At 46.5% G+C, this 7032-nt stretch overlaps 1 long non-coding RNA gene across 1 annotated transcript; it reads left to right on the top strand.

Moving 5' to 3' along the window:
* Positions 1-4622: 4622 nt before the first annotated feature.
* Positions 4623-6285, top strand: LOC139051020 (uncharacterized). The gene is made up of 3 exons (XR_011509196.1): positions 4623-4942; positions 5654-5849; positions 6150-6285. It is a non-coding gene; the product is annotated as an uncharacterized lncRNA (long non-coding RNA).
* The last annotated feature ends 747 nt before the right edge of the window (positions 6286-7032 follow it).

Here is a 7032-nt window from a genome sequence, read left to right as displayed (position 1 = left end):
TGTTTTGATGGTTTCCTGTCTAACTGCTTTGTTATTAAACCAGTCAAAACGAAACCAATGAATCGAAAACGAAACGACACTTTTACACGTTCAGCGTGCTGCCGTAGCCATGCGAGCGCTTTTGATTTCCGAAGCGTAGAATAAAGCCAAGTGTCTAATAAGATAGCAACTGCAATGTTAATCAATAATTATGTTGTACTTAATAACAGCTGACTTTTGTACAGTAATATCATAGACTACAACCTAAGTGCCAAGATTTCACCGGCAGACCTTGCCACTTATTGGTTTTTGAGACTTTCTTTGCCAATTTAAAATTTTAATTCCTGCTTAAATCACGAACGGCGTGTTGCATTCATATCACTATAAATCATGGTCATTTTATTTCCATCAACGCCTCACAACACATTCTGACCTTGTCAGTCCCATTAAAGCCGGATATCTTGCACAAGGGCATTTAGCATAAGATATCCGGCCTTATTAGTATATTCTGCGAAGTACACAGGAAAACCGACAGCGCTGCGGGATACTGTGAATAAGGCTGAAGAAAACATAGAACATATTCTATTACACCGCAAAAATTAATATAATCGCCCCTAAGAAGCTTTTCGCGACGATACCTGCTTTGGATAGGAGGCCAATATCACAAGACAAAATCCTGTATGTGACCATCAAAAGGCTTGCAACATCGTGTAGCATGCGCATTAGTACAGCTTCTTGAAGAGTCATGCAGGAATATATAAATGTTACCAAATCTTTTTATCTTGTTAGTAGGTACAAGTAATTAGCAAGTACAAGTGATTCCTCTATGTTGTCCTTGCTGTCCTTGTTTGTTGGCTTCTTATGATATATATAATTAAAATAGGGCTCCTCGGTTCCATTTCTTTTAGATCTTGTTATTGTAACATTGACCACTGCGTTCTATTTGTAGAAGTATTTCATTATTTCAACGTGTTCACGTATTCGTTTTCCGCAATCACTTTTATAATCGTGTTCCCGTGGCCCTTGTGTTAGTGTGCGCTGTGTTTTCCACCAACGAGGAATGCCATTTGTACGTTCAACATGAACATTCGAATTCCGTGAACTGCTCAGAAACATTCGTTTTTGGTTTGTGTATTGGAACTTTACAACTGGTGTCACTGTAGTTTTTTTTCTACATTCTTTGTTTGAAACCTTTCTCGAGCACATCTACGAATTAAGAGGAGTAGCTGTCATGGTCCTACAGGCACGCACGTTATCTCCTTGCGTACAGTTAGCAATATTAATAAAAAAAGGGCCGTAGATCCAGAAATTGGTGGTAGTCCAAGAACTTCTTCTGAGCAGTCGACTTGACTACTGCTGGGCTTCGACATATGCGGTAAAGTGAATAATTAAAAATGAATGTCAATTAGTTAATAGTCGTAATTAGTTGCCGGAACATTTGTCGTGCAAGTTATCTTTTCTTAAGAAAATATTTTCTTAATAATAATTATAAACACGCAGTATTGACGTATTGCCTTCCATAACTTTATGCACGTCTTATATCCTATACTCGGGGAAATTTAGTCCCTTCATGATGAGGAAAATGGTGCCGAACGAATGGGATGCGAGAAAGGATCATGTCGCCTAAATAATACTCACACTAACTGGCCTTAATCACAGCTCTACTTGCCGCAATAGCATCACTGAAGCTTCGCGAAATATAATTAAATTCGTTTATTCATATAAACTGCGAGCTATCCGTGAGCGCAACTGCAAATCAAGCTAGACTCGCATCAAAGAACTTGTTTACGCTTGTCCCGTAAGCTGCAATCGCGTGAAACGTTTGATGATGCTGTCATTTTTCGACCACAGGGTCTGTGGTGTCAGATCGAATATCATCTCAAGTTTGGATTTGATCTACGTAAGTTCCTCTTTCGGTCTTTTAAATTTATATGCGTCGGCTCGGGGAGGTGTAACCACGTTTCAGCAAACATCGTAGCTCTTACTAACAAGGGAACTTTTTTTTTAAAGTGTTATGCAACATTGCACGTTCACATTACGTGCAGACAAGATAAAATTTGTCATTAGCGATACTCACTGCGTTTTGTTTGTTATCGGCGTTCTTGTATAATGGCTACCCACTTGGATGCCGTCAGATCCACGATCAAATGAAATCGTCATGCCCATTTATAACACACCGCCACTATTTCCAACCACGTGTGAAGCCACTCACTCAAAAGGACCGTTGCAGCGTGCACAAAGCAAGGAGCCCATGAGAGTCAGGGACTCCGCTATGTGGTGGAAACTGCGCGCTTAGGCGGCTTTTTCCTGTATTTGCGTGCACGGGTGATGTACGAGCCGGTAAACAGGAGTTCTCGAGCATAGTTAAAGAACGTCGTAATATAGCCATCCTCCTGCGGCTGCCTTCGCGGCCAACGGAGAAGTTTCCACTGTAAACCAGTCTTCGTTACAGGCAGCGTATATGGCTATGCATCAGGGCAATTACCCGTGGTAACATCGAAGAATCACTCGATTAATTTCATTGTAATGACCTTGGGCGCAGCAACTGAAACGACGCTGCATTTGCTAACCTCGTTAAATGCCACGCAACGTGCGTTCGCAGATCAGCGCTTTCGGCCGACAAGTTTACTTCGCACAGACGGTAACGTGACAGACCAAGGCTTTTCGAGCAGCCGCGTGCGCTGGCTCCAGAGCCAAGCGAGTGCGGCTCTGGGCGGCGATGATCGATGGGTCCTCCCTGCACTCATGCACTTATACATTCCGCTTCATTTAGTTTCGAGTAATTGGCGCTGAGAAGAAAACGCGACGCGCCTCCAAAATGAAGAAAAGAAGTGCAAAAATAAAAAAGAAAGCACGGGACGTTCTTGAGAGATCTGGCGATCTTCCAGGAAGATTAGATATGTCCGGCGCCGCGGCTAATTGGCCTTCCGCAATGAGCGTTCCCAAGCCATGTCCTGGGGTAGGGGGCGCCTGGCATGTATATTACAAGATGCCTTGCTCATAGCAGTGGCCAAGCCACGGTAAACAGGCCCCACTTCGCCTCACGCGAACTGGGGAAGTGTATATATGTGTATTTATCCCATATTACTATATAAAAAAAGCAAGCACACTTGCCTATCTACTTGTGCGTTAGATGCTTTCGCGCCCCTCGAGACTATAGATAGCAAAACTTCAAGTCGAGGACGAAGTTTGAGCGACCTAAATAAAGTGTCCGACGGTTACGATACTCCCCAATGCGAAATTTGAGCGCAGCTTGATACGTGTTTTCATTTCGCGGTATACTGAGGCAAAGAATTTTAGACCGAAATCGCCACCGCGGGTAGCAGTGCGCCAGTGCAGTCAGCGCCTTCGCACACGGAGGGGCAGTATATATGTGAGCAGCATGTGGCAGTATGATAAGTGGCATTGAAGCCAACTGTGGAAGAAGACGACGAACGCGCGAGCAGTGGCACGAGTGCTATAGTATGGGAACGCTGGCATGATGAGCGGCATCGGAGCCAGCTGCGGACGGAAGAACAGAACGAACGGGCGAGCAGTGGCACGAGCGCGTTTGTGCGGTTACGCCAAGTGACGCCGACGAGCCACCTCTGGCAGAAGACGACGACGAAAACGCGAGCAGTGGCACTAGTACTAGGGGCAGTATGGGACTGCTGGCATGATGAGTGGCATCGGGGCCAGCTGCGCACTGAAGAACAGAACCAACGGGCAAGCAGTGGCACGAGCGCGTTTGTGCGCTTACGCCGAGTGACGCCGACGAGCCACCTCTGGCAGAAGACGACGACGAAAACGCGAGCAGTGGCACTAGTACTAGGGGCAGTATGGGACTGCTGGCATGATGAGCGGCATCGGAGCCAGCTGCGGACGGAAGAACAGAACGAACGGGCGAGCAGTGGCACGATAGCGTTCGCACGGTTACGCCGAGTGCCGAGTGACGCATTTGTAGAAGACGACGATGAACGCGCGAGCAGTGGCACGAGCGTGTTCTCGCGGTTATGCGGATTAGAGAGTTTTAGCTTGAGCGTTTTTACGGCCAGCGGGGCGGAGCGGGCGAGCGGATACACCAGCGGAGAGGCGCGCGAGAGAATAGTTTTAGCCGGGCGGATCGCCTGTCTTCTCGAGCGGAGTAGAGTCACTTGCTCTGCTGCTCCACCTATTGGTCACAATTCGAGTTAGAGTGAAAAGAATATCAATTAAACCTGCTAATAATGCGCTGAAGCTGTTTAATAAAGGCAGGTTATGTGTTTTTAGTTAGTTATTTGGTTAAACTTCTAAACGGGCCTGAGCAGCGGTCGCCGTCGACAACGCAGCAGCGCCGGCGCTTGTGTTGACGGCTGCCATCTTGAATACCCATACACGCCCGCGCGCTTTTACGCACGCTCGCGCGCTGCCTATCGCTCCGCTGGAGAGGGCTTCCCAGCGGGCGTAAGCTGCGCTCCGTAAAAACGCTGGCCGGCCCAGCGACGTGCGCATGAGCAGTGGCGTCTGCGCTCGTCCGCTCCGCTCCGCTGGCCGTAAAAACGCTCAAGCTAAAACTCTCTAATAGTTTTAGCCGGGCGGATCACCCGTCTTTTCGAGCGGAGTAGAGTCACTTAGAGTCACTAGAAAAAATTTCAGAGTACCGCATTTGTTTTCCCCGCGCCGCCGCCGCGTTCATTGGCCCAACCGTACCATGTGACCTCCGGGGTGCCATATACCTTCCAAGCGCCGGGCGGGCCGCCTGAGTTAAAGCGCAGGCAGCGCAGGTTCCCTACGTTTGTTATTTGTGTTCAGATTGTAGCGCTCGCGTTTGACTAAAGAAATCATGCCTGGTTGCTGTGCCTTCGGATGCAGCAACCGAACCGAGTCTGGAAAGACTTTTTTCTCGATTCCGATTGGAAAAAATGACCGAGAGCGTCGTTCTGCTTGGCTACATAGAATCGGCCGGGATAACTTCAAGCCTACAAAAAACACCCGTGTGTGCGAGGTAAGTGCACCTTGCTTGTGCTTCTCGGCGCTGTTTTAGAAGATATTTAAGCGAAGTGCACGCGGTTTTAGCGATGCTACGAAAATAGGAGTTCATTGTAGGGATCGTTCGCGCCTTGCACGCTTGACGCGGGTACGCTTTTGTTGCTCAACACACGTGGTTATTCCGTGCTCGTGGCACGCGAAGGCACACTTGTCGCGCGAGAATTCCGCGTCCTCACGTGCACCAGGTACTCGCATGATTTCCCCGCGCACGTGAGCACGCTCTCGCTTCGAGTCACTCGACCCATATGGCACTTGTTTTTCGCAAATTGTGACGATCGCAGTCAATAAAAACATGGTCAGTGCATGTCGTGCGTCCACATAACGGCTGCTTTCTGTGCAGTTGTGTTGGCACTGGTAGAAAAATAGAAATGGGTTGAATATTAGCAATCCTTGAAGCTGCGTGTTTGCGGTCACGTGCGCGTTTACATCCCAATTGAGCTATTTTAATTTTCACTGTGTAAACTTGTAAACCTTGATAACTTTATAACGTATTCTTCGTCTCTTTAGTTGGGTCTTTCAACTTATTATTACAGCTATCTTCCATGTTTTTTTTCTTATTTCACATGTCTCGAACAGCTTCATTCAATAAAGCCCTGGCAGCCGCCTTGGGCAGCCAGCGTTACTGTGACCAGCATCACACTCCTAACCATACAACAAACATTTGCAGGACCACTTTTGTGCTGAAGACTTTGAGAAGCCTAGAGTGGATGGGAAGAAGAGGCTAAAGTATAAAGCTGTGCCAAGCATTTTTGCACACCGTGTGCCAAAGAAAACCAGAAAGCCACCATTCGCCCGTCTTCCTAGTTCGCCAGCAAACAACTTGGCTGAAGAGGCTGAACCTGAAGGGGAAAACTTGCTAATAGGTAATTTTTCCTCAAATGAAACTTTTTTTCATACATACACTGCAGCAGTGCTTTGTTGGTCGGTTATCATGTAGCCACATATAATGCAAAATGGATGATTTCGTACCTTAATGTATACTGGCATTGATCTTGTAACTTTTTAATGATTTGAATCGGTGCCTGATACTGTGACCAAACAGAGAAACCTCAACTATTTCATTGGCACTGCTCTTTTAAGTGTAGCACTTACAAGTAATGTGGTTGCATGTCTGGGCACAAAAAGTGTTTGAAACGAAAAAATCACTATGAAAACTTTTGCAGCTGCTGACAGCACAGCAGATGGTCTGGACTCTTCAAAAGAGCAACAGGAGCATACTGGATCTGCTGATGTGGCAACAGAAGTGCCAAAAACCTCAGATGTTCAAGAGGATGCATCTCCCAACATGTTCAATGAAGTTGACACACTGAAGCGCCAACTTAACTTGGAAAGAAAAAAAGCGTGCGAGGGTGGAAATGGAGTGTGACGCCCTGAGAAGATCATTTAGTGGACTGCTTGCAGAAGATCAGCTCTGTGTCCTGCAAAAGGGAACAATGAGAGGGTCATCATGGACTCAGAAGACAATTCAGGAGTCTCTGAAGGTCCGACTTGCCTGTGGGGGAAGAGGATATGAATACCTGAGAGGTAATGGGTGGCCGCTCCCTGCTGAACGCACTCTTCAAAAACATATTGAAGATATCAAGTTTACCCCAGGTATGCAGTAATGTTTGCAGCTCCATAATAAACATTTTCCACATTGCAGGTGCGACTCAAGACTAGCTACTGACTTCACTGATGATCACATAGCAAGCATAGCTAGAAATATTGGGCGGCAGCAGGAGGCTTGCACTCATCTTTTTAGATAAGATTTTATAAAGGCTCTGATAGTGACAAGCGAGGTTGTTTGAAACGACTGGGCTGAAGCTTGTACTTTTGAATTTCAAAGAAAAGTAGCCGTGATCATTCCAGGACGCATGTTTGTTAGCAAAGATACACTCTAACTATGCTTTCTGCAATACCCTTGGGCTAGTGTTAAAGCTATCAAACATAATAAAAGGCTCTTTTCTTGTCATTCTAGGTATTCTTGAGGAAGTGTTTCCACCTTTAGCATCAAAAGTGGCAACATTCAACTCTGAAGAGCGTTATGCAGTCCTAATGTTGGACGAA

The sequence above is a fragment of the Dermacentor albipictus genome, chromosome 1, assembly GCF_038994185.2.
Source record: "Dermacentor albipictus isolate Rhodes 1998 colony chromosome 1, USDA_Dalb.pri_finalv2, whole genome shotgun sequence".
Taxonomy (NCBI): domain Eukaryota; kingdom Metazoa; phylum Arthropoda; class Arachnida; order Ixodida; family Ixodidae; genus Dermacentor; species Dermacentor albipictus.
Note: the sequence above shows the minus strand (reverse complement) of the source record. Positions and strands in the feature narration are given on the sequence as shown.